The sequence below is a fragment of the Agelaius tricolor genome, unplaced genomic scaffold, assembly GCF_023055355.1.
Source record: "Agelaius tricolor isolate 1412-34295 unplaced genomic scaffold, bAgeTri1.0.p SCAF_33, whole genome shotgun sequence".
Taxonomy (NCBI): Eukaryota; Metazoa; Chordata; class Aves; order Passeriformes; family Icteridae; genus Agelaius; species Agelaius tricolor.
This window is the reverse complement of record NW_027269293.1, coordinates 2,241,527-2,255,592: the sequence shown is the minus strand read 5'-3', so window position 1 is coordinate 2,255,592 and position 14,066 is coordinate 2,241,527.

The following is a 14,066-nucleotide window of genomic DNA, read 5'->3' as shown; positions in this document are numbered from 1 at the left end:
ACCCCCAGCCCGTGCCAAATTTGGCAACGGGAAGAGGCTCCGACCGCGGCAGGAGCAGCACAGCCCTTGTAAGGCAATGGCTGCCGGGAGGGCACACGGGGGACATGCACACGTGTGTGCACACAGGGACAATGCCAGCAGCCATGCACGGGAGGGGGACACGCAAACAGTCCCGCCGTGGGTGCTCCCCAGTCCATCCTTGGGAGCTCCCAACAGCTGCTGCCTCCCCATGGGCTCAGCTCAGGGTTTGGGGGGTCACGGGGGAGCAGGGGTGCTGCAGGGTGTGAGCTGGGACAGGCCTGGCCCCGCAGCCATGGCGTGGCTTCATGGCACAGGACGGAGCAGGCACCCGCAGGAGGTGTCTGTGGCACAGAGAGACCAGGCAGGGCACAGGGCGCTGCCTTGTGCCACGCCACAGGGTGACATCACCACGCCACAAGGTGACATCACCACGCCCAGGGCCCCCAGATGCTGCCGATAACAGGGGGGGTCACTGCCCAGCCCAGCTGTCGGCGTGGCTCACACCCCCTGCACCCCATCCTGGCTCCTGTCCCCACTGCCCCCAGCCCTGCTCAGCAGCCAGCACTGCTGCCAGGCTGTGCTCATCCCAGTGCTCCCAGTATGGAGCAATCCACAGCACCAGCGTCGTGCCCGCTGTGGGGGCAGCATGGGTGTCACCTGCCAGGTGTGTCCGTGCACCCACAGCCAGTGGGTGGGGACAGCTGGACCGGGTGCCCCCCTTGTCCCTGTGCCCAGCCCTTGCCGCAGAGGGCGTGCCAGGAAACACCCACAGCTCCCAGGGCTCCCGGCACACCCGTGGGCCCTGTGCACGCCCACGGTGCCGGCCCTGCCGCGGCCCCGCGGTGCCGGGCGCACCCCGGCACAGGCATGCACGTCAAGCCTTGCACGCCCAGCCCTTGCACACCCCACAAACCCACCCGGCCTCCCCGCAGCACCCCCGAGCCTGCAAACACGCGTGTGAACCCCGCGTGTGCGTCCTTGTGCGCCCACCCCGCGACCCCCACGGCCCGTGGGACCCCCGCGGCCGCCTCCAGCCCCTCACGGCGTGGAGGGAACATCCCGCAGCCCCAGGCCCGCAGCCCCCCGGAATCCCTCCGGCTGCACCCGGCGCTGGCTGCGGGCGAGAGACGGGGCTGGCGCGGCGGTGCCAGACGCCGGGTGGGCGACGCTGCTGCTGCCGCGTGTCCCTGGCACGGGTTGGGAACACGGCGTCTGCCGCAGCGGGGTCCCGCGTGGGGGCGAGCCCGGGCCCCCGCGTGGGGCTGCAGACGGGCCCCCCATCACCCGGCTGTGGGGCACCCGCCAAGGCTGGGGCACCCATGGGTGCCCTCTGGATGTGCCCGAGGGTGCAGAGGGCTCCTGAAGGGCTGAGCCCCCAGGCCAGGTCGCGGTGCTGCTGTGGGGCCGGCAGTGCTGCTGTGGGGTGCAGAGGAGGCCGCGGGGGGGGCCCGGGAGCTGCCGGAGCACGGATGGATCCTGGAATTAAAAACATTCCAGGAACTGACTTTGAACCAGATAAAATAACAAGCGCCGTGAGGAATGTCTCACCCCGCCCACCAGCCGCGGCCCCACGGCGCTCCCCACAGCCTCCCACTACCCCACACGTGTCCGCGGGCCCTTGCACACGCGTGTGCACGCAGCCAACGTGCACACATGGCTGCGTGGGGCAGGGGATCCCGGCGTGCCCAGGCTGCTGGGGGTTCTGGGGATCTCCGGGGGGTGCTGAACACCCCCGGCTGCTGCGAGGGGCTGCAGCACACCTGGGCTGGGCTGTGGGGATGCACACCCGGCCGGTGCGCAGTGCACGCACACGCGCGTGGAACACAGCCGGACACGCGTGGCCGTTGTGTGCGCAGCAGCACCTCCAAGCCCGTTGTGGGGCAGAGGGTCCCCCCCGTGTCCTCGCCAACCCCGGGGCCTCCCCGGCTCCCCCAGCCTGGCCGGCAGCCGCGGCCGGAGGAGCCCGGCGTGCATGGGCGGTGACATCACGGGGGCGGCGGGCCCGGGGGCGCGGAGCCAGCCCAGTCCCGCGGACCCCCCCGCCCGCCGGGGCCGAGGTCGCAGCGGGGCCGGAGCAGCAGCAGGAGCCGCGCTGGGAACCGGGAATGGTTGCACTGCGCGTCCCAGCCTGGCTGCCTGCCCTTGATAGCAACAAAAAACCCCAACTCTCCCTTTTCACCTTCTTTTTGAGAACCCTCCAAAATCATCTCTCAGCTGAGGTGTTTTGGGAGGGGGCACCGGCTTAGCTTCCTCCCTTTGCCCCCCATTCACATCCACAGGGGATGGCGCTTAAATGGCCCCGGTGCCACTGGGATGGGGACACATGTTTGAGGGGTCACCCCCGCATGACCCTGGCCCCACAGCCTGTGCCGTGGGGGTCTCGTCCCCACACCGTGGCCCCGGGCAGTGAGGCCAGGGCAAACACGGGGCTGATGGGGACACGGGGCCAGAGGGCATCGCCGGTGCGTCACCGTGTTTACGAGGACCTCGAGGAGCTCTCGTGACGTCCGTGCTGGTCCTGCCAGCCCAGGCCCTGCCAGGTGGCTCAGTGCCACCACCGCCACGCTACCCTCCGGCCACCGCTCAGATTTTCGGGGCTGGCACGGGGCCACCTGGCCCCTGGGCTCCGGTGGCGCGGGGGGCACGGAGCGGGGTGTCCCCCCCCCCATTCACAATGTCACAATGTCACCGTGCGAGCGGCAGATGGGGCGTGCGCGGGGCTATTTATAGCAGCGGGACCCACAGGTAGCGACGGTGCGTCAGAGCGGTGACGCAGCCCCGGCGACGCTCGGCCGAACGCCCCCGCAACCGGCTCCGGAGGCCCCCCCCGAGCCCCCGAGGAACGGAGGAGGTCCCCACGTGCGCTGGGGCACAGCTGGAGGATGCTCAGCCCTTGGCTGTGCTGTGTGGGGTGGGGAGGTTGAGAGGGGCATGTGCCTGCACCGCCCCCAAATCCATATGTGCGTGTGCATGTGTGTGCATAGCTGTGCGCACATGGTCCCCGAGAGTGCGTCTCTGCGTGTCCCAAGCCGTGTGTGTCACTGCGTGTTCCCACACATGTCACCGCGTGTGCCCAGGTGCGCGCAGCGCGGCGTTGATCTGCACGCTCAGGTCGCTGCGTGTGCCCGGTACGCGGCCACGCGCGCGTGGTTCTGCTCCGTGCACACGCTGCGTGTGTGGCCGTGGCGTGTCCCTGCGTGTGCGCGTGGCCGCGGTGGCCGGGGGTGACTCAGCCCCCAGGCAGCCCAGGAATGCCCCCTCCCCACCCTCTCCCCGCCCCTGGCCTGTGCTGGGAACGGACTGTCCTGGGGGACGGTGACACCCAGGGCTGACCCAGACCCTGCTGGGAAGATGAGGCGGTGCCCCCCCGCCCCGCTCCCCCCATCCTGCCCCCCCCGCCGCCTCCATCCTGCCCCCCCTCCCATCCTGCCTTCTGGGAACCGCTCACAGGGGCGGAGGTGAGGGGTCAGGGCAGGCTGGGCAGGGCTGGGGCCCTGCGGCTGGCAGGGAGGGGGCCCGGAGGAGCCGAGGCATCCCCAGGGACCCTCTCCACCGCTCTGCCGTGGGTACTCCAGAGCCTGGAAGGGCATCCCAGAACTGGGGTCCTCTTGGAAGTCCCAGGAGCAGCCTCCACCATGATCAGCCCTGGGGGTGCCCAGACCAGGGGTGCACGAAGTGGGGTCCAGCTTTGGAGACCCTCGGCCACCGGGGCGTCAAGGTCTGGGGCTGTCCTGGCTGGGGGCACAGCCGGGTCCTGCTCCGTTCCCCTCCGCTCGGGAAATCCGGGCCGGGTGTTTCCCCCAGCCCGCCGGACCCCTTCCACCGCGACGGCAAAGCCCGGCCCGGATCCGCAGGCAAGGAGCGGGACAACACTCGTGGGTACCCCGCGAGTTCCGGCCCCGGTTCCCGACACAGCTCCGCTCGCAGCTCAGAGGGGCTCGGAGCGGGCGGGGGCTTCCGGGGGAACGGCGGTCCCGGCCGGGAGGCGGGGCCGGTGTCCAGGCTCCGCTCCGTGCTCCGGCATCCCTCCCGGGCTTTCCGCGCTCCCGGCCCCGCTCGTTCATTCATAGATCGCGCGCGCTCCCGGCCCATTCATCCCGGCGCGCGGGGAGCTCCGTTACCGTGGCAACCGCCCCCCCCTTCCCCCCCGCTCCCACGGCACAGCCGGAGCGCTGGAGGGGCCGGGGGCGCCCCGGGGCCCGGGTGCCCCTTTGTGTGAGGGGGGGTCCTGGCGACAGGAGCCCGGGGGTCCCCGCGTTCGTACGGCTGCAGGCGGGGGGGCTCCCGCCGGCTCAGCCCCGCCGAGGTTCGGGCAGCGGCTGCCACGTCGGCGGGGGCGGCCCCCGTTCGCTCCCCCGGGCTGGGGCAGGAGCCCGGCCCCGGCGGTTTCCATCGTGGGCCGGGCTTGGCGCAGCACAACCTCGACGATCCTTCCCCACCCCCCAATTCCCACTCCACCCCCGCCCCCCCTCCGTCTCTGTGGTTGTGGCACTGAGCTCCGGCTCTGCAGAGTGCAATTTCCACACCCCCCCAAAGTGGTGGGGACCCCCCCAGAAGGGCGGGGTACAGCGAGTGCCAGCGGGTGCGAGAGCTGTGGGTGCGAACTGCCAGGTGGCAAAGTGCGGGTGTCCCAGCACTGCATGTGAGGCTGGGTGCAGGTCACATGTGTGCACCCACGTCTGCGTGTGTGTGTTGGCGGTTGTGCAGACCCTGCTGCCCTCCTTCCGTGCACCCCAGGTTCAGTTGTGGGGAGGACAAACGCGGTGCTGCGGGCACCTATTGCACAGGGCTCTGCGTGGGTGGTTGCAGAAAGCTCTGGCATGCAGCGGGGGCACGGCAGGGATCTGCAGCTGGACAATGTTTCCCAACATCCTCTTCTTCCTCTCCAGGTTCGAGAGTGAGGAGCCACAGCCTCAGGTGCAGGAGAAACTGCTGCTGCAACCCCACAGGTGAGCCCCAGCCCCCAGCTCGATGTACAAACGTGACAGGGCTGTGCTCCAGGTCAGCGTGGGGCTGAGCGTGGATCCTCGCACTGCTGCGCTCGTGTGTGCTTTGCACAGACGCGTTCTCCCGAATTTGTGCACGTGGAGGTCATGGGCATTCAAGACCACGGGTGCGTGCACAAAGTGTCGGTGCTTGTGCCCCCGGGCACGTTTGTGTGTGTGTTCGCACCGATCCCACGGACGGGGCGGGCGTGCAGGGCCCCCCTACACGCGGGGGTTGCCCTCACATGCAGCCGTGTGCGCGTCGCGGGCTCCGCACGCCGGAGCCGAGCCTGGCGCTGCCGGGATGACTCACGGGCTCGCAGAGGAAGCCGTGACTCAGTGCTGGATTCCTGCCGCTCCCCACCCCCCCGGCCGCTCCGGCCAGCGCGGCCACGTGGAACCCGCGGGACCTGCGGCCGGCCCGGGTGATGCTGCCGTGGGTCCCCGTGGGGCTGCTGGGGCCGTGCTGGATGCTCACGTCCCTTGCCCGGGCCGTAGGGACGGAGGGTCGCTGGAAGCGGTGCCTTGGGGATGCCCCGGGCTCGGGGTGGCACCGTGCACGCCCCGATTCCCGCCCCAGCTGGGCGTGGGGTTCCGGATCGGGCACGTTTCCCGGGTGTCTGGGTGGATCCGGCTGTGCAACCCCCGGGCAGCGGTGCCAGGGCTGCCCCGAGCTCCAGCCCGGGGGGCTGCTCTCTGCCTGGGCAGCTAGGGCTGCTCCACCTGCCCTGGGCTTGCCGTGGGTCTGGGCTGTGCCTGCAGCTCCACCTGCCCCTGGCACTCAGCCACCGCTGGCACCGGGCTCCCCGGCTGCTCTGGCTGACAGCCCAGCGCTGGGCAAGGGTCTGGGGTGCCACAGTGTCATGCAGGCAGGACTGTGGACCTGAGCAGGGACGGGTGGCTGCAGAGGGAGATGATCAGTGGAGCCATGTGATGCCCAGAGTGCTGTGCCAGGAGCCAGGGGTCAGTGGCACCGTGCAGTGCCCAGGGTGCTGTGCTGGTGGTGCCACGCAGTACCCAAGGCTCAGTGCCATGGCACGGGCAGGGCAGCCTCTGTGAGTCAGAGCAAGGTGCAGCAGCTGCCCCGTCCCCACTTGCCTGCCCGTTCCCAGGCCCTGCTCACCAGATTCACTTTTGCAATGACTGGTGCAGCCACCCCAGCTCTGCTGAGCTCTCCCTGACCCACTGTGCCCACGCTGCCTGTGGCCTTCTGCCCCCACATCACCACCTGTGACCTGGCACGGTGCTGCTGCTGCTGCTGCTGCCTCGGCCAAACCCCCTTAACCTTGGCCCTCGCCAGCTCCCTCCCCAGGAGCTGCTGGGTGCTGCCTTCTTGAGTGAATCTCATGGTTCCTGAGGGGCTGCAGACCCCTCGGTGGGTGACAGTGAAGGGGGGTCATGGCCAGCAGTGAATCAGCACAGGCAGGTGTGGACAGGGACTGGGATGGGGACGCCTTGACTGGGGACACCGTGATCGGGGAATGACTCATGTGTTAAACAAACAAACAGGCGAGTCCCTGTGAAGCTGAGCTGTGCTGGCAGCTTCCTCCGTGTCCCAGCACCAGGGAGCTGCTGGTGCACCCCAGTCATTGATCTCCCACAGTGGTCACAGCATCGGGAACAGTCGTGGAGCTGGTGCTGTGTGCGGTGTCACACACAGGTGGCACAGGGCAGCCCTGCCCTGCAGCCAGCAGGACAGGACAGACCTGAGGGCAGGGCAGGGCTGATGAACACGGCCGATCCAGGGGATCTCCAAACACCTGCCTTTGGAGAGAGCCGCAGTGCCCAGGGCCAGGCGGGCACCTGGGGATTTCCAAGGTCAAAGCTCACCTGGGCTGGGGCTGTGCAGCCTCTCCCTGGGCTGGCAGGTGTAAAACCCAGCCACAGGCAACTGCCCAGCTCATGGCATGGCCGGCCTGCCTGGGCATCCTGCAGCTTGGCCACGTGCCCACTGGGCTGAGAGTGAGCTCTGGGGTGGCTGCTGAGTGCCCAGCTCTGGCTTGTCCTGGTGCTGCAGCCGTGACCTGGAGGTGCCATCACTGAGCCAGTTCTGTCTGTTCTCAGATGAAAAGCGCTTCCCCCAGGCCCTGCTGCAGCCAGGGCAGAGCCAGTGTGTGGCCATGAGTGATGCTGTGCACAGGGTCCATCATGTCCCCAATCCACCACCAGCACCGTGTGATCTGGGACCTTGTGCACACACACACACACACTCAGAACGTTGGGAATGTTTTGTGTTGAGGCTGGTCAGTCGCTTACTGGATTTTTTCCACCCTTTCTGCTGTGGGTTTGGCCAGGTGCCCGGGGCAGGCGCAGGGGGTGGGTGTGAGCAGGCATGTGATGAGCCGGGTGTGACGGGGCTGGCGAGAGCTGGGAAAGTGCTGAGCTGGTGTGAACCTGCTGCCGTCCCATCCCCATCTCCTCCTCTCCAGCCCTTCCTGGAAGAGCTGCAGGGAAGGTCCCTGCTGTGTGTGTGGTGTGGGCAGCTGTGCCCATCCCCATCTGGGTGCTTCATGCAGGAGGGAGAGCCCGTGAGGCTGAAGGCTGCAGGGCTGGGGGTCAGCGCAGGTGCCCTGGGTGCTCCTGCCTTGCTGTGGGGGGACAGGGTGAGGACCCCACACTGCCTGGGGACATTGCTGCTCTGAGAGTCCCTGAGCTGCTTCCTCTTCCCCATGGTGGCTGTGTGGGGCTGGTGAGAGCGTGTCCTGCCTGGAGCCACACGCTGAGTCAGGGACAGAACAGGAATAGAGTCGGGTGCCTGAGTCACGGCCCACGTGTGAAACCAGCAGCACTTCCCCAGGAAGGGAGAACCCCGCAGCCCTGACAACCCCTGCTACATGCTGGCCACTTCCCTGGGACCAGGGTTCTCCCCTCCTGGATCAGCCGGAGCTGAGAGCTGCTGGCTCTGTCCCTCCTGCTGTCAGCAGCCACAAGGATGGGAGATCAGGCAGGGAATGACTGCCTCACCTCAGGAACCCCTCCGTGCACCCACACGGGGCACAGAGCTCCCCACCAGCCCCCAGGGCTTTGCCAAGGGGCTGGGAAAACCTTGGGGATGGTGCGCAGAGTTCTTGTTTGCAGTTCCCCTTACACACGTGTGTGCAAGTGTGACAGCTCGTCCTGCACCCCCCAGCCATCCATCTGTCTGTCTGTGTCCCCCGCCAGCTCCCACAGAACACCCCTCCCTCCCTCCCTCCCTCCTGCCTCCCCCGGAGCGTTTCCGCAGCGTCTCCATTGATAAATCTGGAGCGTTGCCACGGTGATGCTGCAATGGGGCGCAATGGGTGCGGGGCTGCCCAGGGGCCCAGGCCCATGGTGGGCTGAGGGTGAGGGTGAGGGTGAGGGTGAGGGTGAGGGTGAGGGTGAGGGTGAGGAGGGCTGGCTGGGTCCACGTGTGACATTGCACACGTGTGAGTTCCCAGCTGTGTGGTTGCACACGTGTGGGATTTCCCAGCTGTGTGTGCACAGTGCTGGTGCTGATCGTGCACACATGCAAGAACTGATGTGTGCTCTGCATGTGCAGGGCTGTGGGGGCTCAGGGACCCCGCTCTGGGGCCCTTGACACCGTCTGGTTCTTCCTGCAGCAGTGCCAGGAGGGAAACTGAGGCACCGGCAGCATGGGGTTCACCCTGGGGCAGGGGCTGCTCGGGGACAGGGGAACCTCACAATGCCACCACCTCCAACCCTTCCTGCACAGTGCTGGGTCTGGCCAGCATCGTCACACCCTGGCTGTGGTCTCACACACGGGCAGGTGACCCCACACACACCCCCAGAGCAGCCCCCGTGCAGGGATGGGGGTGCAGGTACCTGTGTGAACACGTGTGTTCTATGCATGCGTGTCCACACATGTGCACAGCCCCACAGGGGTGGCTGAGGGACCCAGAACTGTTTGGTGCCTGCACCACACAGGCAGTGGGGACCCTCTGGGGGGGCTGGTGTGAGGAGGGGGCTCTGGTGCACGAGGGGAGTGCAGGGTGGGGAAGCCCTGAGACCACCCAGCACCTCCAGCTCAGCCAGGTGTCTGCACACTCTGGGAGAGCCCTGTATGAGGCACGGGGGGCTCGGGCAGGCAGTGCCTCTCCCCAGGCAGCTCCTGCTGTGCCCTTCACCCTCTGCCAGCCCACCCAGGCCGCTGCGCTTGGGGCTCCACGTGGGGAGCTCACCCTGTGGATGTGATGGCAGAGCCTGACGCTCTGTGGTGGGATTGTGGGGTGCTGAGGGGGTGCTGGGCGCCAGGATCGTCCCTGCTTGCAGCCAGGAGCTGGGGGGACAGGGGCAGGCCCGCAGGGTGACACGGGCTTGCTGGTGAGCGCAGCGTGGCCGTGCACACCCAGCGTGGGCTGCGCGGTGCCGTGTGGGCAGGATCGGTGCGTGCAGCGTGGCTGCCCTCTGCTGCCACGGCCACGGCAGCGCCCGGCACCCCGGGACGCTGCGGCAGGGACCCCCGGGATGCTGAACAATGGCAGCGCTCTGTGCCAGCCCCCGGCCCACGCCAGAACCCCCCGGGCTGGGGTGAGGCAGCAGGGGAGTGGGCTCTGAGGTGCTCCACCCCGTGCCCCCCTCCTCTCCCAGCTGGGATGGGGTCATGCAGCAGCCAGCAGGGAATGAAGATTTTTTGGGGGGTTTTTAGAGCCATGGGGAAGGGGCTCAGCCTGGTGTCAGTTCTTGGTGGCTCTGGCTGCTCTCGGGGTGTGGGGCTGGCACGGATCCCGCAGCTCCCTCCCATCCTCCATCCCGCTGCCTTGGGAAGCAGGTCACGTCCAGCTCCCGGCACGGCAGCGCTGCCGGGGGAGCTCGGCTTTCTGGGGCAGCTCTGGGCTGCTGCGAGCCGCTTTTGGGGCTTGTGGGAGGAGGATTTCCAGCTGTGCAGGTCTACGTGGCACTGCCACCGCGGGGACGTGGCAGTGAGGAGCCCCCAGTCCCCTTCAGCTCATCCCAATGGGTGCTGGGGGTCTTTTGGGGCAGCATTGCCAAACTCCCCCAAAAAGCTCGTTGCTCCAGGAGTCACAGGGCAGCTGGGCTGGGTGGCACCAGCCTGTGCAGTGCCAGGATCCGGCCTTGCCCTGCGGAACGCCCGGCTCCCAGGGCAGGTGTGGTGCTGCTGGAGGCAGAGACGCTGCCTCTACCTGCCTCCATCCGGATCCACGCGAGGGGGGAGAGCGGGGGGAACTTTCCCGACTCGTTCCCCCACATCGAGGGGGTGAAAAAAAGAAAAGAGAAGGAGTCGCATGACTTGGAGCTCTCCCGAGAGTGACCCAGGGAGCCAAGAGAGCCAAGAATCTGCTGGGCTGTGGTGTCTCATTCCTGTCTCATTCCTGCTCTGCAGCGGGGCTGGGAGAGGTTGGGTTACGGGAGGCGCGGAAAGGGGACGGTGCAGGATGAGCTCATGCGAGGGCGCGGGAACCTTCTGGGCAGGGAAAAAACGTTGATGCTGCAGTTCAGGGATTTCTGCAATCGCGGCTGTTCCCGCGGCTCGTTCCGCCGGGCCACCCCCCGTGCCGATGGCAATGAAGTGACTCGGGGACGGCTGTGGGCTCAAGGTGATTTATGTGCCCTTGCAGGGAAACAGCAGCACACAGCGACCTGCTGAAGAGCAGAGGGGGCACACTGGGGTCTTGGGAGGATATCAGGGTCCTGGGGAGCCCTGAGACCCTTGTGCAGGGGAGCTGGATGAAACAACCCCACCCTGCATGGGATTGTAGGGGTGTGAGACCACCGGTCCTACCGCAAATGGTGGCAGCAAACTGCAGTGCGAGTGCCTGAGGGAGTGAATGCAGGAGCCCAAGGGGTCTGGAAAAGCTCCAGTTTCCCTCAACACCTGGGCTGGCCCCCCTCGGTGTGTACTTTACCTCTTGCTGGGGAGGGATACGATGTTCCCAACTCTTGGCAGCTTTTCCCCTGCAGGCTGTGATGAACCTTTCCTGCCTCCCCAGCCCTCTGCCCTGCAAGGCCGCCCAGTGTCAGGCGGTCAGAGGCTGTTTGTCCAGTCCTTGGGTAGCATCCCCTGCCCTTAAGAACTCAATGCTGCAAATACTCTTAGATGATGATTAATGAGCGCTTATATAACTGAACTGAGTCCTTAATGCAGACGGGAGGGTGACAGGAGGGAAGGTGGGAGCAATAAACAGCACGGCGCTGCTGCCGCTGCTTTTCCCACACCGGAGCAGCTGCGTTCTGTGCAGGGGGACCCTGACAGATGTGGGAGAGAGGCCACCCGCGGGGAAGCAGCTTGGGCAGCCCCCATCTGGGTTTTCCAGGCAGTTTTGGATCCTGGGAGTGAGCGGCTGGTGGTGCTGCCCTGAACCATGTTGCCCATGGCATGGCCGGGCTCTCTGGTGTGGCAGAGCCGGGAGGTGAAGGGTTTATGTTGGAAAAGCATTCATGTGTGACAGTGGCTGGAATGTTGTGCTGGTGAGCTGGGAGTGCTGGAGGAAAAGGGCAAAAATCCCACAGTAACACCTTAGTGTGAGCTGTGAGGGGTGATGAGGCCGCTGCTGGAGATGCTGGGTGCAGTTGTTTCTAAATTTGGCCGTGTTTGGGCAGGTAGGGACAGTCTGACACACAAGATTTGGTTTTCCATAATCTGGCTGGGAAGCACCAGCTCTGATAAAGCTGCTGCTCAGCGCCAAGGCAGCTACACGGTTGCCATGGTTACCACATGCTTATTTTCACCATCTTCCTCACCTCAGCCGGGGTGCCCCGGCATTCCCAACCCTGAATCCCCCCTGACCTCAATCGGGGTGCACTGGCATTCCCAGCTCTGAATTCCCCCAGACTCCAGCTGGGTGCACCAGTATTTCCAATTCTGAATCCCCCCCGGACCTCAGCTCATTTCCTAACACTCCAGTTTGGATTTCCCAACGCTGCTGTGACCCCCCTGTCATCTCAGGACAACTTGAGCCCTGATCTCTTGCACCTTTTAGTTGTGGATCCCATCCTGTTTCTCCTTGTGGATCCAATCCTTCTGCTCTTTGTGGATCTGATCCTCCTGCTCCCCGTGGATCCAATCCTTCCGCTCTCCATGGATCTGTTCCCCCTGCTCGATCCCTGCGGATCCTGTCCCCCCCCCTTGCTCCCGGTGGCTTTGTCCTACAACCCGGTAAATCCCGGTCACAGGGAAGCGCTCCTCACCATGGCAACGGCGGGATTGCGTCAGGGCTTTTCTTTCCAACTGCAAAGCTGGATGAGCAACTCCCTCAGGGACAGGAGTAAGGGAGAAGGGAATATTCTTTTTCCCTGGGGCGCTTTGGGACTGCCAGTTCCCTAATCCAGCCCTGCTTTGGTGTTTGCTTGAGGGTCCAAGGCTGCCATGGGCCAAACACGGTGGGGACAGCGAGGGTTCCCATGCCAGGGACACCGAGGGGACACTGAGGCCTCCGTGTCCCTTCCCTGCTCCTGCTATAAGATGATCTTGCAGGGAAAACCAGGAAGGAGCCAGATGCTTGGTGTTGGATGGGGTGGAGGCTCAGCCATGAGCTCTGCTCCGGTCCGGCCTCACGTTCCCTCCTTTCCTGCAATCCCAGCAAAAACAAAGGCAGGGGAGGCGGCTCTTGCGCCCTGCAGGATGTGCTGGGGCGTGCAGAGCTCCCCCAGCGCTGTGCCTGCAGCAGGGGGGACGCTCCCAGGGGCTTTGCCAGGCTCAGGAGCAGGAATGCAGGGGGAAGGGGGGTGCCTGCAGGGCTTTGTTCGCTCCCAGCCCCGGGTAAGGCACAGCACCAGAGGAGGAGGAGATGTGGCACCCACTGCCCCGTCCTGCCCTCCCCTGAGCGCTCCCATCCCAGCCCTGGCCCGGAGGAGCTGCTGGGTGATTTGGGAACCTCATCAGAGTAGTGCCCGGGGCAGGGGCTGCCCTTGGCTCCCCAGAAGGTGCCGGGGCTGCCGAGCAGGTTTGGGCTCAGCTGCTGCGCGGCTCTGGGCGATTCTCTGAGTGCAGGGATTGGGAAAGGTCCCTACAAACACCACGGCAGGGTGGGCACCCCCAGAGAAGGCCGAGCTGCCTGGGTGTGGGATGTGCTGGAGGCAGGAGAGAGGCTCATGTTGGTGTGGGAGTGGCACGGGGTGAAGGCAGGACTCCTCCTGTCACTGCTCCTCCACGGCATTTCCATGTGGCACCATCCCTGCTGTGCTGCTGGACAGGCAGAACTTCCAGGAAATCATTAACAGGATGTTGGGACCTACAACCTCTGCCCTTGGAAGCTGTAAAAAATAGGTGATAAAAACATCAGTCATGTGTGGGGGGATTGCTTGAATCAGCTCCAGGTGATCCCTGAGGTCCCTCCAGCCTCTGGTGATTCATGATTTCCCATGGCTGCACCTGAGCACACAAACAGCTCCACTCCAGAGCGGATATTTGCACTCCCTAAGGAAGTGCTGGCACTTTTGCCAAATTGGGTCACTCAGCCCTGCTCACAGCCAGATCCAGGTGATTGAAATTAGGGCTCAGCCAGGGGAAACACCCATGGGTGCTCAGGTCTGGAACTCACACAGGAGTGATCTCTGCGTCTCCTACGTGGTGTTGCCTTTTTGGGACCCCTGGCCAGGTCCCTTCTGCTGCAGGAGGTGAATCCTGGGCTGTTTCAGTGCTTGATTAACTGCCCTAATGACAGGTGCAAACTGCCTGCCCGGCTGCTCCCAGCACTGCTCCCAGCCTGTGGGACATGCAGGGATGCCCCTGAGCCCCTTGGGCTGGTGACACGGGGCAGCTGCAGCCCCTGTGTGCAGCCTGATCATGGAATACCCACGAGGATTTGTCAAATCCACAGCTGATGCCATGTCTGATGCCCTGATCTGGAGCACTGAACCCTCCTGGCAGCAGCACACAGTGTCCACTTGGTGCAGCTCTCACCTGGTGTCACTGGTGACTCTCACTGTCAAAGCAAAGGCACCAACACGCCCCAGGGAGATGGAAATCACACTTTTGGGACACAACCAAGCGGGGCTGTGCTCGCCATTCCATGTCACAGGAGCTCCTCTGCTCCCAGCAGCCCTTCATCCTGCTGGGACTCAAATTCCCCCGAAGCAGCAAAGATTCTCAGTGCTATCTTCACAACACCCGACGTGCCT